General features: G+C 35.4%; 1 protein-coding gene across 2 annotated transcripts in view; it reads right to left on the bottom strand.

The window, feature by feature from the left end:
* Positions 1 to 24,767, bottom strand: part of SYT1 (synaptotagmin 1) — a 661,960-nt gene that overhangs the window by 522,954 nt on the left and 114,239 nt on the right. For both annotated transcript variants that reach the window (XM_006142860.3, XM_006142859.3), the window contains exon 2: positions 20,255 to 20,366. The gene's annotated coding sequence lies outside the window, so the exon portion shown is untranslated. The remainder of the gene's footprint in view (positions 1 to 20,254; positions 20,367 to 24,767) is intronic.

Raw genomic sequence — 24,767 nt, 5'->3', positions numbered from 1 at the left:
ACCAAACTCACAAAAAATAAAAATACAAGTATTTGAACATTACTGTCCCTCATTGCAAGATATGCTATACCCCAGTGATAATGCAGCTCAGTCAATATACAAGCACACCTGCTTGTTCTGATAAGGAATATATTTTTCCCATCATTATGTGTCCTTTTTACAGACTGGAGTCCAGGATAATTTAAGTCTGACAGTTTCATATTCTGTTTTAGAAAATAGAGAAATATATAGGCTTCAAGTCATTAGATACTGACTATCAGAATGAATGAGCTGTGGGTTGATGCCTGGGGATTTTATTAGCATGTGGTAGCCATCTTAATGCTCACAAAAAATGTCAAAGAACAAACATGAAAGTGTGTAAGGAAAACACATAAGAATTTTCTCTGCAGCCATCTTGGCATCATACATTTTAAGGAGAGATATCTAAAAGCAGCTCTTATACTAATCATGATGCTGTGATGTATTTCCTTTCTCCCCTCAAGCATCCAATGGAATGGGCACACATGAGTTTTTATCACATGCGCGTGACATCTACAGCTCAGCTACTTTACTTAATGCAATAACCTGACAACCAAGAAGACTACCCAAGACCATCAGAGACATTGGAGATAATGTCTGTGATCTATCCTCCCAGTATTCCTGAATGTTAGTCTGTGGTCTCTATGCATTTTATTGAATAGGTTATACCGAATGGTCCAGCTCTTTAGAACAATGGCTTTTAATGTTTTTGAAAAATTTTGACCCATGGTAAGTAATACTTTCTATAGTACAATTCAATTTACATAGAGCAAATATATAAGTGAAATAGCAGTTTCGTAAAGCAATATTAGTCCTTACTGATTTGATGTAACTTATATATTTATTTTCTCTCTTCTATTTCATTCAAAATGCTAGTCATAAATCATCGACTGATTCTATGACTCACTAATAGGCCACAACATTATTTAGCAAGCTCTAATTTAAGTTATACTTATTAGAATCTCATACCACTGATAAACTGGAAGTCAAAATAGTTTGAGAAACTATATCCATCTTTAGACATTAGAGATAATGATTTGGGACCCTTTAAAATTGCTTTGTAAAAAGACCAGTATGTTGGAGAGATTAACCAATTTACCTGGGGTCACATACAGAAAGCTAGCATTCAAAGATAAGCTTAACCACCACTAAATGTCTTGAATAGGCCAATCCTTCACAATAACTTAGAGATAACATTTGCTGTTTGTGGCTTACAAGATATAGGTGAAGAAGGAGCTATTTTCTTTTTCTGTAAATGAATCTTCCTAACTATCAGAATGACTCTGAGTTAGGGAAAGGGAAATGGTCTTAATGACCTTGTTAAGGAGCCTGGTCTTAATCTTGCTCAGAACCTACACTATATTCTGAGGCCCCAAATAAAGGTTCCAGAAAATAATGGTCCTTCATATAAAGATCTTCACAACAATATCATCAATCTTTTTCTCAAACAATTATCCACATAGAGCTGAATCAACTTGCCATAAATATAGTTATCCACCAAAAAAGCATAATTTTAGAAAAATCTGTAAGTGTACAAATATTAATTTTACAAACACCAAAAATTATGAAAATAAGAAATCTTTTTGGCTTAAGAAAAAGAAGAAATTGCAAGGCTGAATGTTTAAATATTCCTAACCACATTTGAAAATCAAAATAATTTCTCTTAAAATTATCTTGGATTGGGACCAGCAGATGGCAAAATGGTTACGTTTCTGGACTCCCACATAGTAGACTACAATTTCAGCCTTGGACAAACAGTTTAAAACTCACTCTGGTGCATGTGTGTGTGCCCAAAATCCAGAGAGGACAATGGAGGAGAAGGGACTGTGGTATGGCTATTCCCCCTGGGGGTGATGTCTTGCTTTCTGTCTCTCTGTATCTCTAGTGGGTGCACACACTCTATAGCAAAATTTTTCTTAAAAAATTTATGTTGGATTTTGGTACCTCATTTTAAAAAGTGACAAATCTTTAATTACATTTATTTGTTATATAGGATGACTCTAAATGACTAATTCCATTCTTCCACACAAATCACTTTATTTTCATCTTCAAAATATAAAGGAAATAAAACATTCTCTAGAAGCTTGTAATTTTTAATATCTATTTTATAATAATTGTAATTTTTTGGCATTGTCTATAGGCCAAAGAGACAAGATATTTTATTTAAATTTTTAATAAATAAAAACTTAAGCTTCTAATAGAGTATAAAGAATTTCAGTTAGATATAAGGACTAACTTCTATAAGATGTTGTAAAAGTTCCTTTTCAGAATGTCTTTATATTACAAATCTGTTTAGGTAAAGGCAAAATGTGCATAGGTTTTTAGAATTTTTTGTAAGATTATGTAATCCTTCAGGGATACCTTTATTTATTTATTTATTATATGTTTTTGGAGAGATTTCTGCTATATGGTGCATGTGCTCACCAGAAAGACAGAAAGAGATAGAGAGACAGAAAGTGAGAAATAACACCCCCCCCGCCCCCGGGGAGGATGGCAATGCCACAATCGCTTCTCCTCCATTCTCCTCTTGGGATCTTGGGCACGCACGCACACATGCCTGGCATGTGTTTAAGCCGCTGGGTCCGGGACTAGAACTGCGGTAGACTACGTGGGAGTCCAGCAACATAGCCATTAAGCTGGTCCCAAGGATATTTTTAATCTTGATGACTATTTAATATATATTCAAATGAAGTAGAGTTAAAGTAACAATGGTGTCAAAATAAGTTATCTTAAAATTTTCATGTTATTAAAACATGTTTTCTTTAGGTTCTTGCCATGGGTGCTTGCGCTCACTGGAGAGAGAGAGAAAGAGAGAGCGAGAGAGAGAGAAAGAGAGAGCGAGAGCGAGAGAAAGAGCGAGAGAGCGAGCGAGAAAGTGAGAAATCACCTCTCTATCCCCTGGGGAAATGGCCATGCCACAGACCCTTGTCCATTTTCCTTCTGGGATTCTGGGCACATACACACATGTGCCCAGTGTGATTGTCAAGCCACCAGGTCCAGGACTCGAACTGTGGATAACTACATAGGAATCTAGCACCTTAAACCACCATGCCACCTGGTGCCCCCCATTTATAATTTTTTTTTTTAGGTAAGAATAAAAATACTATTGTCCTGAAGTAAATAGAGTAATATAATAATGCTACACTAATGCAATTATTGTGCCTTAGAGGTAAAACAAAGATTCCCATAAAATCACTACAGCTTGTTTTATTTCAATAATTTATTCCTTCATGTGTTTGACAAAGAAATGCTGTACCTAGTCATTGGTATTTCTCTTCGATACGAATGAGGCTGAGCTGCCACATGCATACATATTTCCCCAATATTAGTTTGAAACGGAAGTTGGATAGATGCTTGAATAGCACATGTGGCTCTTATTTTGTATTTTTCTTCATTACATTTTTAGCCTCAAAAAGAGATAAGCTCTTACACCAGCCATTGTTATCAATATCAAGAAGACACACACAAAAGCTATGTGAACAAAATGAAATTTGAGATGTCAATAGGAGACAGGCTGTTGTAGGAAAGTACCAGATAATTAGATTTAAGAAAGAACCTAAATTTCGGACTTCTCACAATACAGTGTAATATGGCAGACACAGATAAGAATTCATACTTAAACACACATGCAGATATGCACTCACATTGTCTTTTCTATAATAGAACAAATAGAACAAAGTGATTATATGGAAGGACAGTGTAAACCAGATAGTCATGATTTAAATGTCAATGGATTGCTTGGAGTACAGGTTTTAAAGCCCGAGAAAAATGCCGTAATAGGAGAGTTGTGGCAAGAATGTTGTACCACATTGCTTACTTATCTGTCTCCCTATCAGATTGTGACCAGTGCCTGGTATATTGGAGATTTTCAGTAAACAAATAAACAGCTAGCGCCCATGAACCACACTCAGAGTTTGCAGGTGAATGGATGCATTCGCAGGCCACATAACATTCAGGGGCTCAAACTGACGTTAAAATATTACCCAATAATTCTTCTACTAACCCATAAATTTATTCCCTGTATTCACTTTCTTTAGTTCTCTTGTGAATTTTCTACACTCCTCTATTATTTCAGCTTGTTCTATTTATGATTCTTTTTATTCTTTTATGTCTATCCTCCCTCTCAGGCTGGTAATCTGTTTCTTACTGATTTTATTAACTTTCTAGTATAGTCCCTATGTGAAATGTCTGTATCTGAACCTTTTCTTTTCTTCCTGAAAAGCCTCTCTGTGTCTTCTATTTCTTTGATACTTTCAGTTCTGCTTCCTGTTCATCTGACTTTATAAACCACTTAAAATCTCCAACTGGGCTATGAGGCTCCCAAATGCACAGTTTACTCATCTGGTAGTTTTAAAATCTAATTCAGAGTATGTCCCTAAGCAAATGCATTTCAAATAACTACCTTAATTAGTATTCCTTCTTACATGGGTCAAAAGGATAGATGATAGATACATCCTGTAACTGTGATGATGATGATATGATTTTTGAGAAAGAGTTTTGGAATTAATAAGATAATAGTGCTTCCCTGACAGGTAAACTGAGGGCCTGATAAAGATAATCCTTACAATTTTAACTACATTTCCAGATCAAATTCCAATTTATATCTTTTAGACCTATAAGACCAGAAATAGGTACATTTTTACCAGAATTTTTGTCACTTGTGTCTTGGTTCATTGACAAATTAATAATTCAAAGTTATAAAGAAGTCACATGAACTTACAGGCCATGGTTATATTGTTCTATTTCCAAATGAACAGGCAATGGAAGACATGGTAAGAGTCTACTAAGAATGTCTGTGTACATAAAATAATTGTAGCCATATTAGACAGTTTCCTGATTGGCTTTACTTATATTTAAAGCTCATCCTTAGATCAGTTACTATGGCCAGGGAAACATAGTCATACACTTCCATTCATTCTACATTTTGAAAAAAAAATAATTGAATTTGGGAGAAATATTTTTTCTAAATAATAATAAAAAAAAGACAGGGGCAACTCAGTCAAACCACTAATGGAACAGTGAGACAGGATTAAGTGACTTCTAAATGTAATTTACTGTCCCAATCAGAAAAAAATCCAATAAACATCATTTTAAAAAAGATGCTTCCCAGAAATCACAGAATTTAAGTGCTATAGCACTTAAATGTATTTTTAAAGACGATGTAGGCCAGTTATTTTCAAAGTACAGTGAGAGTATTTTTGGTGGTATCATCTTGCCCTGACTAAAATGCTATCTTGGGGATGCCTCCTGTAGTAGATATGAATGATTCCCTTCCTAATTCATCCTAACTTTTTCACTGATGATAGAAGCTCAGTTAGAAGAAATGACTCATACTTAATCTCATAAAATTTAGATAAAATGCTTTACTTTTAGGAAGGATGGTAATAAGCATGGGCATATTATGTAGCTATGGACAGAAAGACATTAGAAAATCTATTGTTAGTTTTCTGGAAAAGATTTTTCTCCCCAATCAGAAGATGGAGGTAGCTTTAAAAAGAGCACAGTTCTGAACCCTTGCACATTGTTGGCGAGAATGTAAATTAGTCACTCTTTATGAAAAACAGTATGAAGTTGCCCTCAAAAAAGTAAAAAAACAGAACTACCGAATGATCCGACAATCCTACCAAAGGGTATAGATCCAAAGGAAATGAAATCAGTATGTCAAAGAGACATCTGCATTCCATTTCTTGCAGCACTGTTTTCAATAGCTACGATATGTAATCATCCTAAGTGTCTACCAATGAATGAACACAAAGAAAATGTCATACACACACACACACACACACACACACACACAATGTGAGAATGTTTAGCCATAAAAAAATGTCATTTACAACAACATAGGTGAATCTGGAGGACATCATAAGTGACATAAGTCAGACACTCAAAAAAAAGATTGCCACAATCCATTCAAAGGTGAATGGAAAAAAGATTATTTAGGAGCCAGCAGGTGGCATGATGGTTAAGGGCACTGGACTCCCACATGGCCAACCGTAGTTCCTATCCCGGACCTGGCAGCTTGCTTTCTCACCTTCCCTCTCTCTCTTTTGTACTGTCCCTCTCTGGTTAAATTAAAGTCAATCAATCAATAAATGAATACAGTTAAATAAAATAATTATTTTATTTAAGAAAAAGATAACAGAAATAGAGAACAGAATGGTAGTTATCAGGGACTGGGTAGATAGAAGAAGGAATGGGGGAGACATTGGTCAATGGGTATGAATTTTCAGATAGAAGTATAAGTTCAAGAGATAACCAGGGAAATTTTGGAAGTTTCAATTGGAAATCATTATGTATCCATTTTATACTCCTGATTTTTTTTCTGATTTCTTTTTATTTGGTAATCTCAAAAAATATTTTAAAAGCACCAAATTTTCTTTATGAATGATAATAAAAGTCAGCACTGATATGTTTAAATTCCCAGGCCATTCAGTTCCTTAAGGAAGGAATAAATAGCTGGTATCATCACTTACAAAAGTGTCTTAAACTTGATAGAACTTATGTGGAGAAATAAAGTTTATATTTCTCATTTTTTTAAATTTTTTTTTCATTTTAAAATAAGCCTTTTGAAATTCTCCCAGATAAGAGAATATATCTTTCCACAGTTCCATTATCCTTTTCACCAAGCACGGTGGCCCTGGGGCTGACTTGTGAGGATTTTTGTATTTATATTTAAAAAATACTTGTCTGACTAATGTCTTCTGGTTTTGGTATTTCTGTAATGCTGACTTCATTTAATAAGTTAGACAAGATTGTTTCTGTTTCTATCTTCTAGAAAAGATGGTAGAAAACTGGTATGATTTCTTCCCTAAATGGTAGGCAAAATGCACAAATGAATCCATCTGGGTCTGTTGTAGGCTGGCTTTGTAGGTTCTATTTTATAGACTCCTAAAGCAAATTCAATATCAAATGGTAACTACATATGCAGAGTTACCATAAACTACAGGAAGGTTTCAGATTCCACTAAAGAGAGGGTACAGAGGCAGGTCATGTAGAGTTGTGTGAGTTCCAGTAAGGAACTTAAATTTTGTCTGGAGTGGGACCAGCAGTTGGCATAATGGCTATGTTTCTAGACTCCCATGTAGTTGACCATGGTTTGAGTCCCGGACCCGGTGGCTTAAACTCATTCTGGGTGCGTGTGCACACATGCCCAAGATCCCGAGAGGAGAATGGAGGAGAAGGGATTGCAGGGTGGCCATCTCCCCTGGGGGGTGATTTCTCACTTTCTGTCTGTCTCTCTCTCTTTCTGGTGAGCGCACACTCCCTATAGCAAAAACCTCTCAAAAAAAAAAAATTGTCTGGAGAAAGGACATGAATAGATGATGTAGCCAAGAGGCACACAATGTACCCACACTTTCACTGATTCAGCATGAAACTCTGTATTTCCTTTTTTTCCTATCTTAAAAGTCTAACATGTGCACACATGCCCAAGATCCCGAGAGGAGAATGGAGGAGAAGGGATTGCAGGGTGGCCATCTCCCCTGGGGGGGTGATTTCTCACTTTCTGTCTGTCTCTCTCTCTTTCTGGTGAGCGCACACTCCCTATAGCAAAAACCTCTCAAAAAAAAAAAAATTGTCTGGAGAAAGGACATGAATAGATGATGTAGCCAAGAGGCACACAATGTACCCACACTTTCACTGATTCAGCATGAAACTCTGTATTTCCTTTTTTTCCTATCTTAAAAGTCTAACAGAGGATCTGGCCATAGCCTGTGAGCTCCTTCACTCAACATGTGACCTCATTAGCTCCGCAAATTCACAGCCCTTCTATGTGACAGATGTATGTTTTTGTCTAGGAAAAAAACAGCATCAATTAGAATAAAAATATACTTGATGAATGCCTACTTCCTTTGAAGAGGACACAGACTCATTAAGAGAAATATTCATGCTCAGAAGCTGCTTCCACATTTGCTCTGATCATAGCAACGCAATGCCTTCTGGTGTTTGCTGGATAATGCTTCCTGGTGCGTAAACTGGATCTAAGGATGGTTCCAAATTTGCGGTAAGAAAATGTTTTGAACTTCAGCATTTATGAAATCTAAAGTGACCACAGAGAAGAGCAGCACCTATCTGAATATATATTTCAGTACACAAGCTTTTTAAAAGTTATCTCAAGATCATGCTTTATAACACTCTAGCATTTCTCAAGTCTGTATTGTGACTATTTTTAATAGAAAATTTTAGAACTATTAAGGCATTTTTCTACCTATTTTCTAAGACTACAATGTCAATGGCATTTTTGGAATGAAGAAAGGCAAGTACCGAATCCTTCACACATGTCTAGAACACCACTCTTCACAGTTCACAATCCTATTACTGTTTCACAAACAAAATTTAAGCATCCATACTGAATGGATAGATGATGTATATTCCATGAACAAAAAAATATAGTTTTAGTATATGAATGGAAAGTCTTTCTTATAGTAGAAGAGTAAATTTTCCCCTAGCAGGAAAAAATCTGAATTTCATTATATATAAACAACAATTGCTAGTATAAGAAACCAAATAACTTTTACTTACTGATATATTTTCTAATCAATAAATGTTTCATTTTAAATATCTGAATAAATAAAAGCAAAGGTAATTTTCAGTCATTGCAATGTGCTAGCTAAAACACTAAAAATTTGTAGTAACTATGAAAGAAGTGATTGCTATACTGAAAAAGACTAAAACAAGAGTTTTAGGGAAAACAATGGATTTTAAAAAAGAAAAAAGAAAACTGTCCTAAAACAGAGATCTACAAACTATAAGTCACAGTAAACATATACAAAAAGAAAGTGGAATAAATGTTCATTTGCAGTATAAATTCAACTTTATGATGAACACACAGATTACCTTTTATAAGGTCAGGTTTGTGCACATAAATCATCTTCCACATTCACCAGAGACATTTATTTCAGTAGCAAAATACAAACAGAACTTTGATTTGTGGTCTCGCTAGAAGAAACAGGTGGGAAAATACTATCCTAAGTGTCTACACCATAATGGTAAAAGAGAAGAAGACTAACTAAATCATGGACACTAGGCCATGGGAACAGCAAGAACATACTGCACATAGTTTTTAAAGTGGTATGCAGTCTTTCCTTCCCTCTGTTTTCTTTTTTATTTTGTCTTTCCTCCAAAATGCTTTTATAAAGAAAAGGACAAAGATGTCAGCAAATAAAGATAAATGAAGGTACATTTTCCTGAATATAGAGAATTTTTATTGAATGAACACTTTTGAAAATTATTTCCTTTGTTGATTTCAAGTTTGAATAAGGTGAATGTTCTGCAAACAAAATAAATTTGGAGCATACTAACCATAAATCAGTTTATAAAGTCTTATTCAAGAGCCTACCTTATAAAACAGAATTATAAAACAATTTCCTTCCATGTCCACTCAGAAGTTAACCAGCAGTTTATAAAAGCTCCAAATATTCTTATCATGAAGAGTACAAAAATAACACAAAGAAGCCATTATCCTGTCTTCTACCTGCAATATATCCATTAATATAAAGGGAACTCTCAAGGAATGATGAGTGGGAAGACTCGATTCCATCCCTGGAGAAGGACTTTCATGAATCTCTTTCAGTAAAGAGTACTAATTTCTCCTCCTACATAACATCAAAATACCACTCAACCAGAAGGATTAATATGGTCAGCTGCCATTTTGATGGGGAGCCATTTCAGAAAAATATTTTTTTTCTAAAAGAGTTTTTTAAATTCTCTTCTTGATTAATCAGTAATAATAAAGTAATAAAATAGTCTATCTAGAAGATTGTGATATGTTCATATTTCAGAAAATCTTCAGGTTTATTACACTAGCACAGTTTCAATACTCATCTATAAATATATGTATGTGAGAGTTACAAAGTATTGCAAAATGTAAATATTTCTCTAATTTAATTGTATTTAAATGTTTTACAAAGGTAAATATCTGTGCTTTTGAAAAAATGTTAAGATCCAGATGATAACAAAGCAGTGAGGTGCTAAGCACATGAGCCAGATCCCACATTGCAAACAAGGGTTTGAACCCTGGTCCCTGAAGCTTGAAAATATGCCCTGGACACATGTGTGTTTGTGTATGTGTGTGTGTGTGTGTGTGTGTGTGTGTGTATGCCCAGAAGATTAATGAGATGGGAAAATGGCGTAAAGAGTATTGCAGTATGACCATGCCTCATTGGGGGTGCTTTCTTTCTTTCTCTCTCTGGTAAGTGCATGTGACCTTTGGCATTTAGGAGTAAAAAAAAAAAAGACAGCTTAAAACAAAAATAAATAAAAAACAAGGATTTTTTAACATTCTCTTCTCTGTGCTCATGTTGTAATGTTATATAAAAGGGGACTTGAAATGTGAAAAAATGGAATTAATATACAAGTCTACTTCGGTACAAACTACTGTGAAATCCATTCAATATTTTCACAATTACATTAACTTTTCAAAGACTCTTTATATTTACTTCAAACCCACATTGGTGTTTCTTTTTTTCCTTCTTATTTATCATCTTGGAATTTCTTTATTCTTTTGCTATGTCACAAACTGCAAATAACTGTGGTGGTGGTGTTCTTCCTATTTTTCTTTTAATTCTTTTCCAATTGTGGGACCTACATTGAACTCAGGTCTCTAACCAAGTGCTCATACCCAAGATTATTTTTGTACTGCTTCTATTTCAATACCTAGAATAATGCTTAGAAATAGCAGTAGCATATTGCCACATTGTTACCTACTGTGAACCAAAAACTCTATCTAATTTTTTTGTATAACTGATACAAATTTTGTTTAGCCTTTATATGATGTGTTTCTTCCACAAATATATATTTCTATCAATTTTGCTAGAGGGCAAGTACACAGGAGATAGAGCAAGCGAGGGAGATTGAGAAAATATCCTCAGTGGAGAATGGCTATTTCACAATCTTTTTTCTCCTTCATTCTCTCTCCTTATGGGATTTTGGGCATGCACACACAGTGTCCAGTATTTTTCTCAGTCTGCTGGTTCCAGGACTTGAACCACACAGGCAGCCATGCGGGATCCAGCTGCCTTAACTGATATGCCATGGGCAGGCCTGAATAAAAATTTTTAATACATTTTTCTATTAAAGCCTATCCTTTATTGTTTCTTAATTTATGATCATCTTACTTACAAACTAAATTCAATTAATTAGTCTTTATTTACCATTTGTTAGAGGGCTTATTTGCTCACCAGAGGGGGAGAGAGAGAGAAAGTGAGAAAGCATCCCAGGGGGACAATCATGCCACAATCCCCTCTTCCATTTCTTCTTTTGGGATTTTAGGCATGCAGGCACAGATGTTGACCTGTTTGAAGTTGCAGGGTCTAGGAGTCAAACTGCACAGTCAGGTATGCAGGATCCAGCCACTTTAACCCACCACACTGCAAGCTGGTCCCAATCATGTTAACAAATAGACACATTAGCATTAAGAATTAAGCAGAATAGAAATATTATAATGGTCATATGCCATTGTACTGGTATGGTGCTCTGAACTTTTAATTATCTCGGTTAATTCTGTCTTTGCTGAAAGAATCATCACAGACATGTAAAGGGTTACTGGTTTCTTAAATGTTTATATAACTTAACAGGTAGTAAAATTATTTATATGAAGTTCGTTATAGTTTTTTTAGTACTTGGTCTGTCTCTATTAGTCCTTAAGTTTTTGTCTTTGGTAAAGGCATACTCTTGCTAGACTACTGAGTAATTTGTAGGTCTGTCCAATTAGATAGAGTAAAAATACTATTCTTTTACTGTGGAATTATTCTAGTACCTTTGTCTTCTTCAGAAAATCACATTCGGTGTGAAGAAGTTATAAATGATGGGACCGGTAGTTGGTGTAATGGCTATGTTGCTGGATCCCCATGTAGCCGACTGCGGTTTGAGTCCCGGACCTGGTGGCTTAAACTCATGCCAGGCGTGTGTGCGTGTGTGCCCAAGATCCCGAGAAGAGAATGGAGGAGAAGGGATTGTGGTATGGCCATCCCCCCCTGGGGGGGGGGTTGATTTCTCACTTTCTGTCTCTCTGGCAAGTGCACATGCCCTATAGCAAAAACCTCCACCACCACCACCCCCCAAATAAAACGAAGTTATAAATGGTTATAAACTATTTGCTGAGAACTTATTCCAGTTATCCCAATAATCTTTTCTAGGCTTTTTAGTTCAAGCATTCTATGTTTACTACATGCACTTGACACAAAGGTAGAATAAAGGTTTAGCCACTTGTTCCAGTCTGGTGGTATGGTAAGTAGCAAACTGAATTGCAGTGCTGGAATCCACATGGCCAACCATGGTTTAGATCCCTGCATCAGACTGAAAATACAGTGGGCCCTTATCTAAGACCCTCACAAGCTAGAAAACTGAGGAAGGAGGACTTCTTTCTTTCTTTCTTTCTCAGATGCATAATGCAGTATATTAATACTGACTTGTCAGGAAAGTCATAATGTATTTTTCTATGCAAAAAAAAAAATATATATATATATCATGACTTTCCTAATGACCCAATACACTGTGAATAAAATAATAAATAAATACATAAATAAAGGTTTAGTCACTAAGTTGTTTACATTTTTTGACATCATTCCAGGATATTAAAGAAGTATTGGCATTTATATATGCACATATCTTAGTTTTCCTACTCTGCTTTGAGTTCTCTTCCTTTTCTGAACCTTGGGAAATTTCAGTTTATTATTTCTGCCAAGCAATATATTTATAAATATTAATAATGATATTACTGTAATGAGATGTATATATGAACGAGAGGTGGTAAGAGTTTCATCACAATCCATCAGAATTGCTGATATAAAACACATTTATAATAGTGATTAATTTAACTATATAAAATGAAATTAATGTTGCAAGTAGAACAATGTTAGGAAAAGAACAGCACTATGATATAAATGTTTGTGTCTACCCCTTACTCCCACATTCATAAACTGAAACTCCAACCCCAAGGAGATGGTAGTAGGATGTGGGGGGTCACTGGGAGTGATTAGGTCATGAGAGCAAAATCTAATGACCTGGTAAAAGAAGCTCAAGGAAGACACTTTGGTCCTTCTGCCATGTGCAGTTATAATAGACAGGAAATAGCCCCGTCTCCTGACACCTAATCTGCTGGTGTCTTGATCTTGGACTACCCAGATCCCAGAATAGCAAAAAAATAGATTTTGTTGTTTATATGCTACTCAATGAATATTGCTTTGTTAAAGGAACTTAAACCAACCAACAGATTTTTAGAGTTTAATACTAAAGCTCCTTGAATAAATTTATGGCTTTCAACTTATCATTTTGTCTCACATTCTTACTGTATTTTTGAAAATATTTTTCCATTTTATTTTCAATATATCTTGCTCTGTTTCTGCTCCTCTATAGGATTTTAGCAAGTTCTGTCCCATGTTCTTGTGGGCTTTATCATTCTCGGGTGTGTATTCAAGGTATGCTTAACTGCACACTATTTATGGAGTTAAATGTAAAGCAAAATGATGATCTTTTAAAATTCTTAACAATTGGCAGAAATATATTCAAATAAAAAAGAACTGACACTAAGTAAGCCAATTAGTAGGAACATTTTTCTTTTCATTAAATTATAATAAAAATATTAAACTTGTCTGAAATAAATAGTATAAGCAACATGAAAACTATCTTTTCTTATTACAGTGGTCTCACTCTAATTAAGAGTTTATTTCTTAATGTAATTAGTTTATTTTTAAGTGATCATTATTTTGTGATATTTAAGTGGATGTTATCAATTAATTTTCAGTTTCTATAGCTCTTTATAGTTCCTGGTTTATCTTTTGTTAAGTGAAAGAATGTATACATTCTTAGTCTTGCTATGTATTCTGTTCTTATTATCTATTTCCTTCTCTATATCCAGTATCCTCAACTCATTTTCTTTTTAATTACCACGGCAAATTCTCAGCAATGTTTTTCTTTTTATGTTGAGTAGATATATACAATCGTGCATGGCTAGTCCAACTTAATTCATACTGCAGTTACTCTGCAAGACAGGCAGAGCACACAAAGCAGATTTATTCTGGTCTGTCAGAATTGGGCACTTAGTCACTGAAAAAAGTAATTAAGAGAAATCTCAGGATCAGAAAAGACGCCTTTGAGACTTGGACTGAGGGGTATTTGATTCCATAATGCCCACATTGCAACCACTCTGGCATTGCTCAGAAATAGCTATATGAATTAGATTTCACAAGCAACTCAACTGATATAATATGTAAATTTATGCATTCCCTTGTCCTTTTCATTTAAGAAGATGGAAAGCCTTAAAAGAGTTAAAATAAGTGGATCAGATTGATTTTAGTGCATGGTTGAAAACAGTAAGAATCAATGAGGCTAAAATGAAAAGTAGAATCACTGACTAAAAAAAAAAACTTGGAAGAAAATCTTGAGAGGAAAATATGATTAGAAGGATTGCATGAACAATATTTTGTTGGGTCGGATTACTTAAGTAATCTCTCCACAAAATGCAATCTCCATGAGAATAGGGGTCTGGACACTTCTTGAGAGTGACAGGCAAGGAAGATGCTTAAAAATATACTACTGAATAAGCAAATATATGCGTAAACTCAGGCTCCATGATGAGCAAGATTCATAGGCCAGAGAGAAACAGGAGATGGAATGAAAACCTAAATGTAGAAAAAGAGTGAGGCAAATGTGTATATGAAGATAACTGCTGAGACAGTGTTGGTCATATAATTTCAAAGTACCACTTCAGAGGAGTAAGATAACAAACTTATTTGGAAAATTCACTCAAGGTTGAAGGATAATACAATTGTCCTCCTATTAAGTCCAGGTTTCATAGTAGGTTTTGGAAACGGCCAGATCTTGAGCTGACTAAACACAGGCATTGACCAGTTCTGTCCTATGACTACATTGAATGTTATCAACACTCTATCCTACATCTTATCCTTTGTTTGCTCTTGTTTTCTTTGGTTGTTTCTTTGGTTTTGTTTTTAAGAGAGATTTTTGTTACAGGGCACGTGTGCTTGCTGAAGAGACAGAGAGAAACAGATAGTGAGAAATTTGTTAGTGAGAAATCATTCCCCCCAGGGAATGACCACCACAATCCCTTCTCCTCCATTCTTCTCTCAGGATTTTGGGCACGCATATGCATGCACTTGCGCCAGGCATGAGTTTCAAGCTACTGGGTCCAGGACTTGAACAACGGCTGAATACATTGGAGTCCAGTGATGTAACTATTACACCATTTGCTGTTCCTCCCCCATTTTTTTTTAAAGCATTAATTGGTAAGGAGGGGTGCCTCATTTAAAAAATGTTTCTTGGGGTTAAGATGGTGGCTGGATCCCACATGGCCAACAGCACAGTTTGAGTCCTAGAATGCTGGCTTAAAAAACGTGTGTGTGGGGACCAGAAGTTGGAGTAATGGCTATGTTGCTGGACTCCCATGTAATCGACTATGGTTCAAGTCCTGAACCCAGTGGCTTAAAATCACACTGGGCACATGTGCGTGTGTGCCCAAGATCCCGAGAGGAGAATGGAGGAGAAGGGATTGCGGCGTAGCCATCCCCCTTGGGGAATGATTTCTCACTTTCTGTCTCTCTGAAGAGCGCAAATGCCCTATAGCAAAAACCTCTCCAGAAAAGCAAACAAACAAGCAAACAAAAACCATGTGCATGCCCAAACTCCCAAAACGAGAAAAAAATGGAGGAAAAGGGATCACAGCATGACCATCCCCTATCAGGCGTGCTTTCTCATTTTCCTTCTCTCTCTCTCTCTTTCTCTGTCTCTCTGGTGGGAATGTGTATCCTCTGACGAATTATAAAAAAACAAATCCCTCTTGGGCCCAGCTGCAGTGGGTCTGTACTGTGCTGCTAGGACAGTTTTACACAGGTTGGAACAAATGGGACAAATTCTTGGCATAATCTAAAGGCCAGGCATGGTGGCCTGTGTCTATAATCCCAGAGACTCAGCAAGCTGAGGCAGGAGGATCACAAGCTCAAGGCTGGCCTGAGCAACATAGTGAGACACTGTCTCAAAAAGATCGGAATGGGAGACCAGTGGATGTCATAATGGTTACGTTGCTGGACTCCCACAGTGGAACCTGGCAGTTTCAAAATCATGCAGGTTGCGTGTGTGTGCAGACCCAAGATCCTGAGAGGATAGTGGAGGAGAAGGGATTGTGGTATGGCCATCCTCCCTGGGGGGATGACTTCTCACTTTCTGTCTGTCTCTCTCTGTCTCTCTTTCTCTCTGGTGCACGCATGTGCTCTATAGCAAAAATCTCTCTTAAAAAAAAAGATTTGGGTATGGCTGCATGTGTCTGCAGTCTCAGGAGCCTGAGGTAGGAGGATCATGAGATAGAGAAAACCTTTCTTAAAAAAAGAAAAATCCATTTTTCTTCTATGGAAAAATGAATCAATTTCCTCTCCGTGAAATTTTTAGAGTTAAAAGGGATTAGCATGATTGAAGAATTATGGGTAATTTTCCCATGATGACTTTATAACTTTTTTTAAAATTAAGCTTGAAAAGGAAGGTTTTAGCCATTTTTTTTTCTTTTTTTTACTTTGTAGGTCCTTTTCTCAGTGGAGTCTGCCATGTACGAAGTGAGAATTGATTTTATGGGTGAAATGTTGTCTGTAGTTCCCCTACTAGAACATATTGCTGTTTTCTCTCTGTCAGCACCAGAAGTAATCACAACAGTCTGTCTTTTCATGGTTCAGAAGACAGTTCTTTGTCCCCTAACTCTCATTTAAAAGTATACTTAGTTTAGAGTTTGTTGTATTAAGTTGGTAAACAATGTCTTACTTGTTTGGACTAAAAGTAAATTTATGAGAACACTCTTACTAGTATTAGATAATATAAAAATGTGCACTTCTGTAAAAACAGGGATACCCCAGCACAAAAGATTTAACTTAATTGTTGACTATAAAGTATCTTTCAAAAGTATGATATCCATATGAGTTGTCTCAATAGAAACCATAGCAATAAAACAGGTTGAAAGTCTCAAAGAAGTAGTATTTGTTCACTATATCAAATGTTGAAAGATAGACCTGTAATTAATAAAGGTTTGTAAGGGGTCAGTATGCAATGTGGTGTATAGGGCGCTAGACTGATGGGAGGTTTGAGTCCTGGACCTGGCAGCTTGTTTTCTCACAGTCTCTCTCTCTCTCCCTCTCTCTCTTTCTCTCTGGTGAGTACATATACCCTATAGCAAGTTTTAAAATTATTATAAATAAAATTAAATAAATAATTCTTTTAAAAAAAGGTTTATAAAACTAAAAATTAAGATACAAAAATAATAAGGATTTCTACAGATTGTAAATTTAACTATGTTAGAGACCCTTTTATTATTTGACATCTTTGGGAAGCCTTTACATGAATAGACATCCATATCCTTGACATCTTTAATGAATTGATAAGTGTTGAATTTTTAATTTCAAAATAATGTAGATTCACACTGAAGGGACAATAAAATAAAATATCTAGGATGTTTTTTGTAATCTCAGAAAATGTAAATATGGAAGAAAAAATTAAAATCCAAATTTGATTTTAATGTTTTTATTTTAAAAACTTTAAGTTTATATATCTTCTATGAATGAGAGGAAAGAGAAAGAGAGAATGAGAGAGACAGCACCCCTAACAGGATACTGATGCTAAGATCTATCCCCAGCTTGGGACCAGCAGTTCACGTAATGGCTGTGTTGCTGAATTCTCATGTGGTTGACTGCGGTTCGAGCCCCAGACCCGATGGCTTAAATTCATGCCAGGCACGTGTGCGTGCATGCCCAAGATCCCGAGAGGAGAATGGAGGAGAAGGGATTTCGGCATGGTCATCCACCCTGGACGGTGATTTCTCGCTTTCTGTCTCTCTGTTTCTCTGTCTTTCTGGTGAGTGAATGCGCCCTATAGCAAAAAGAAAAGAAAAAAAAATATATATATATCCCCAGCTTTACCCAATCTTGGAATATAAACATATATGTGCTTGTCTCTGGACTCAAACCCAGAACTATGCCATACATACATGTACTTATCTCTGGACTCAAACCTGGAAACTTGCCATGTGGGTCAGCCTTATGGAGCATGCTGCTTTATAGGTGTATCATCATCTTTACTCCATATATAATTTCTGATATTAATTATGCAGCTATAATTTGGCAGCATTTTCCAATTACCTGTTTCCTCACCCCCATATTGTAGAGCTGTGGTTCTTAAACTCTAGAGTGTATTACTGGGTTGTTAAAAATGTTACAATGTGGGGCTGGCAGGTGGTGTGGTGGTTAAGGGTGCTGGACTCTCACACGGCTGGCTGCCATTTGAATCCTGGACCTGGTGACTTGCTTTCTCACTTTCTCTCTCTCTCTCTCTCTCTTTCTCTCTCTCTGTCCCTCTCTGGTCAAATGAAAATAAATAAATAAATAAATAAATAAAGTTAAATAAACCAATTCTTTCAAAAAAAGGGGGAAAAATCATATTTTTCTTTTTTTATACAAAAATGTGTCATGACTCTCCTGATAATCCAGTAGAATCACCTACTAATGATCATATCTAGGACCCATTCCCAAAGATTATGATTTAAGGGTGACTTGGAACTCAGAATACATATTTTTGTAGGTTGACTTCAGAAGACATTTTGCAATGTTTCTCAAAATATTTGTAGAATAAAAAGAAAAAAATTGGTAGAATATAAGATGAAATTGTTTATAAAAGATATCAAAGTAGAAGCAAATAAAAGAGAAATATTTGAAGATTTGTATGCCAACAATCATTCTGCCAGAACATCAGCCTTTCATTAGAAAATGCTCACAATATTCACTGTATTTATATTAATATTATGGCAACTATTAGAAAACTAAAGTATTGATAATGGGTATATGCATTTTCAGAACCATCTTGTTTTAATAACCCATGTTAGTAAGAACTTATGATTATCTGAAAAAAATCATTTCAATCATAATTGTAATCCAAAATGCTGGTAAGAGAGAATAGCAATTTCTTGTATTGAAATAATTTTCTCCCAAAAGGTGAAGAACTTGTTTTTTTATAACACAAAACTACTGGGCAGATTTATTTAATAAATAGGTAAATTTATACGAATGTACATTTGACTTATTTTTACATATTTGTTTGTAGTAGTCACCCACTGCAACTTACTTTCTCAGTAAAACACTAGGACATAAGTAATGAAATAAAATCTTGAAGACAGAGTTTCATGCTGTAACATTACACAACGAGAATACTATAAAAGGCAACTCTAGAAATACAAAACTTCAATAATACAGGACTGCAAATAAAGATCAGGGAAATAATTTAATCAACTCCAATTTACTTCATAGAACTGTGTTTATGCCTAATAAAAGTGTGTAAGAAATGACTTCGACCAAAGGAGTAATTTGATTGGTTAATGAAGAGTCTAAGAATGATAATTGAATCTGATGGAATTCATTAGTTAAGACATTCAAGCAGATACTTTACAACCCCAATTATGTACTCCAACATACGTGTAGTCACAATGTGATATATGTACTTCCCTGTTGAACTAGGCATGTATGAAAGAATGAGACATAATATGGCACAAGGAAACATTGGTTGGAGACAAATTCTGCTCTCGCCGCCTGCACCGCACCCAACACTCCTGCTAACATGTCATCTGTAGAGCAGGGCACAAAAGCACAGAGGCAGATGCCATGGCATATTCTCTTACAATGCAAGGCTGCTCACGATCATCTACAGATAATGAACCATGACAACTTTGGATTTGATAAAGTGCAGAATGAGAGTGGGAAAAAACAAAAATACAAGTGGCCAGTGCCCCATCAACCAAACCAACGCTTCAAAAACAGTAATACTAGTTCTATTTTTTTTTTCTTTTTTCTTTTTTTTGGAGCGGTTTTCGCTATAGGGCGCATGTGCTCACCAGACAGACAGACAGAGACAGAGAGATAGAAAGCGAGAATTCACCCCCTAGGGGGCATGGCCACACCACAATCTCTTCTCCATTCTCCTCTCGGGATCTTGGGCATGCACGCACACACGCCCGGCTTGAGTTTAAGCTGCTGGGTCTGGGACTTGAACCACAGTCAATTACATGGGAGTCCCGCGACATAGCCATTACACTAACTGCTGGTCCCAATACTAGTTCTATTTTCAGAAGATGTGACAATTACTAATTTTCTGTAATATCACACAATTTTAAGAAAATATAATTCTTCAATAGTCTTCAAAAATGCTTCTCCCACATTACATATCACAAGATTTAGATCTAATCCCCCCCCCCATCCCATACCTTAATCAGACAGTTCCTGCACAGTTTCCAGGAATGAAGCAAGAGGCAAAGGAACAGTCTTTGAAACTGAGTCCAGCCTTTCGACGTTCAAGTTCTTATTAGTTCTCGTTTCCTTGAGAGAGAAAGAATAATAGAGAGAACCCATGAAGTTGCTGGTCTGCAATTCTGCACATACCTTGACTGTTGACTGGGTATAGACTTCTGTTTATGCAGCCCATTCATTATTCACATCCTTCTCTAGCCTCCTCAATTCCTGGTTGTGACGGGTGCTCCAGGCTAAGAACCAATAGATTTGAATCATGTTGACATTAGGGGGAAAAAAAGAATCTAGTAGAATAGAATAAACGTTTCAAAAAATGCAACTTTTTAAGATTTCTTCTGACATCTCCTGTTGCATGGCCTTGGTCTATAAGGCAGAATAGCGTGTGCTGCCACAGAAGGCACCCAGTGGAATTACCAAGAGCAGGGAATTATCACTAAGCAATTCACAGTTTGTTTTGCTAACAAGACTCCATGTTAGGATACTGGAGTGCTTTCCTTCTCCGACAACGCTTCCCCACCTTTTCAGAATTATTGAAAAGCTAACAGAGTCTATTTTGATTTGTGAATCTCATTGTGAGCAACAGCAGCTGCAGTAGTGGTAATATAAAGGAAAGACATTGCTATTTACCTAGGAAGGACATTAAAATACTGCACATACAAAAGCATCTGAATTGTAGGGGAGCTCGTCAAATATTTTAATAGTTTCTTTCTCTGCCTTGTTTGTCCTTTCCTCCTTTCTCTCTCTTACAGCTTTTTTTTTTAAATCTTTCTTTCCCTTTTGTTTCTTCTTCCTTTTATTCTTTTCGTTCTTTCAAATACACTTTTAATATTGAATTTGCCTATTCTTTGATTTAAACCTGAAACATAATTTTGCTTTGTATTTCTACTCACCAACCAATTATATCATATCTGAGCATTTAAAGTAATGAATTGAAAATACAAAATCTCAAAAAATACTGAATAAAGTAACATAGTTCTTTCACAAGTATAAAAACACAAGTAGGGAGAACTCAAGTTATCAGCCGAATCTGAGCTCAATGAAGCAATGAAGCTTTGCATAGTAGAACATGTGTCAAAACATCAAGTCCACATGATACATATATGCAATTTGTCATTTGTCAATTAAAAGAAATTAACTTTAAAAATGGAAGCTGTGCAGAGTCCAGTGGCTCTGATACTAATCAGACCATTCTATTCTCTTTGCAGTGTAGTTTTCAATTCTCCAGAGGAAGCTAACATGGCAACACCCTGTTACTTGAGGATTCAAGTTTTCCTACTACAAGATAAATGAATATACAATCCCCTGCAGGTTTCATTATATTTCGACTAGAATTTTATAATTCCTATACAGTTATTAAGCGATCTTATTTGGCAACTAGTGGACCAGAATTGTTCAGCATAAATCCATGTAGGAAAATCTGAGGGTTTACTGGGTTTGATAAAATCTTTGCTCTTGAGTTAAAGGGATAGGTATATAAGAGAGTTTTATTCCCAAGTAGCTTCTAAGGTATGCCTGGCTGAAATAGATAAGAGAGAGTTGACTGCAGTTCAGGATGTTGTTCCTAAGTACTTGTTTACTATCTGTGATTCATTCATTGAATATTAATTATCTACTATGACCATGTATCTTCGGGGCACCTGATCTTGGTGATAAAAAACAAAACAAAACAAAACTACAAGTAGATTTTTGCCTTTTAAAAAAGATGCAGAGGCAATTTAAAATATTATTACACGTCAATAAGTACCACTGTAGCGATTTAGGACACAGCAGGTACTGAAAAAAGATTTATTTCCATCATCAAAGAGAATTCTAATTTTTCTCTCTGGAAGAAGTACAAGATACCACTCACACTCTGTGTTTGCACACATATGTGTGTGTATGAGCCTTTCAAAACATTGGGCATGAGATGATCACACAATGAAGTCCTGAGTTAGTGCTGCCAGAGATTATTAATCAGTTTATACAATAGTGGTTCTTCAAAATAGATCCTTTTCAACAATGCTTTCAAGCATAACTCAGCTTTTTCCACCAGAAAGCATTTTAAACCATTTTCCTGTGACTGTAAGACCCTCAACTTATCCAATTTAGCAGAGAGGATGGCCACCAGAATGAGATTCTACAAGTTAAATAAAACATATGAGTTAGCGATACATACTCACTAGAATGTAAATAGCACAAATTACAACCCAATTGTAATTTGTAGTCTATAAATCTACAAGAAGTCAGTAGATTTCTAGCAAAGTCTGTGGCAGGAACAGTGTGAACACAGATTGGTTAAGTTAGAATTATGGTCACATGGTTTAAAGAATGCTACCAGCTCCCAACAGAACCTACTTTGTCATGTGTTATATAGAACTATGTGTTGTAAACTGAGAACAGTTTGGTGGAAATTCATACTTTAATTCTTTCAGAATATATTATCTAAATGCCTTGTCTGGGTCAGGCAGTCTGCCAGGCACTGGAAGGACACCGACAAAGGACAGAAACAGCTGCCTCCATCTCCATTCCCTTCACACGGACATGGACAGACTTTTCACAGAGTAAGATGCTTCTTAATTTATCAATTATTTGTCTCCTTAAGGGTATATGTACTATACGTTTTTTTTGGATTAGATAATAACTACTTTAGTTTAAAAATGCTAGAGTAATGTACTAAAGTCATTTTTTTCCTTGAAAAACCGCCAGAGGTTATTTGCTTATGATGCCCTAATTTTGACTTACATATGTTCATATTTTTCAGTGTGATTTTTAAAAGGCTAATTTGAATGTTATCTGAATATAGAAAATTAGCTTTATAGTAGTCAACATAGGTTAAAAGATTCAGTGAACCTTGGCAAGGGAAATATAAATGATTAGTTTATGATGCATTACCTCATGTTTTTGACCTTCTGTATTAGCAAATCACAGATGATATATCAACAAATTATCTGAGACATCAAAATTTAAAGAATAATTACACTTGAATATTCTTTGTGTAAAACTTCCTGTAAGATAGTTGCATAGGAAAAATTTTGTTTGCAATGGGCAGTGATAAAAATAATGAGAGAAAATAGAGTTGGGCTTTTACCTGCTCTAGTCAGCTGTGTTTTCCCCACAGTTAAAAAAACGACATGATATTAGATGTTTTCAAATTGTATTAGAAACACAGAATGCAAAAATACTATCTCTTGGGAGAGCACATGTTTTCTCTGGCAAAAAAAAAAAAAGAGAGAAAGAGAGAAAAATTTAAAATAGCATAAAACTCTTAGAAAAATGAGTTATTGTTTATTATTGTACATAGGATTTTAAAACTTCTTAACAAAAATATTGGAAAGATATTTTCCATATTTTTCAACATGAGTTAAATGACACAAGGAACTTCATAAAAAGTTTCTTTGTGAATTGATCAGCATAAGTGAGCTTGATGAGCGTGGCTCTCTTGTCTGATTTAATCCATTTAAAAAATGCATCTTTTATTTATTTATTTTATATATAAAATCTTAGTCCAGACTACAACTGTGAGTTGGAACAACCTATTTTTGTTCCAGCTGGTTGCCTTTACTTTCGCTATTCCTTTGTTAGCACAAATGAACGTATTTCTTTTCCTTTTTATACACTTGTTTTAAAATCTGATTTTAAATTACTCAAAAGAGGTTTGGATTTTTTATAAGATAAATTTAAATTTAGCTAGGCAAGGAAGCTAGTATAGAGATTTGCAAAAACTAGCCTTCATGGGAGAGGAACTTTGTATGCATTTGATCTCTTAAATAGCGCACTGTGGCATATTGGTTACTAAATAACTAATACCAGTAATGCTAACAATAGTTAACCACTGTGGGAATTTAGGTCAACTCTCATCTGAAATGCATGTTAAAAAACCTTTAGGAGAATAAATGCGGGAAAAGTGCACAAGTATCAAAAGCTGGTCTTTCTCTCTCTGTAGACCTGTTTGTGTGTCTGTGTGTGGGTATGTGTGCATGCACGTATCTGTAGAAAATTAAAGTCAGAATAATTAATTTCATGTCACTATCTGGTAAGTTGTATGCCTCAATATAGCAATAATTTTTGGATTGAGTAAGTCAAGAAATTAGAAGTTTGCCCAGCTCAGGTTATGGCAGACTTTCTGATGTGTGAGGAGAGGACAAGGAGAAAGAGCAATAATTTGTAGGTGAGATTAGAAATTCAGAGAAACAAGATGTTAGTACCAGAATACTTATTCTTAGATTTTCTTTAGCTTTTTGTTTCAAAAGGTGCCTTGTTAAGAAGTTCTTTCATTAAAGCCCAGTTTATTAATGTTTATGCCGTTTAATACATTTAAGCTTTGAAATATTTTGAAACAACTTATTGTTACTATCACATTTATTATTATTTCAGTATAAAATTAAAGAAAGAAAACATGGAATCTTACAGAAAATCTTTTATGTGATATATACAATAAAGGTTTGAAAAATTTTTAAATTGTCAGTTTTTTATATTAGCTGATTTATTGAA

The sequence above is a fragment of the Tupaia chinensis genome, unplaced genomic scaffold (genome assembly GCF_000334495.1).
Source record: "Tupaia chinensis unplaced genomic scaffold, TupChi_1.0 Scaffold000085_1, whole genome shotgun sequence".
Lineage (NCBI taxonomy): Eukaryota > Metazoa > Chordata > Mammalia > Scandentia > Tupaiidae > Tupaia > Tupaia belangeri.
The sequence above is the reverse complement of the archived record's forward strand: the minus strand, read 5'-3'. Positions and strand labels throughout refer to the sequence as shown.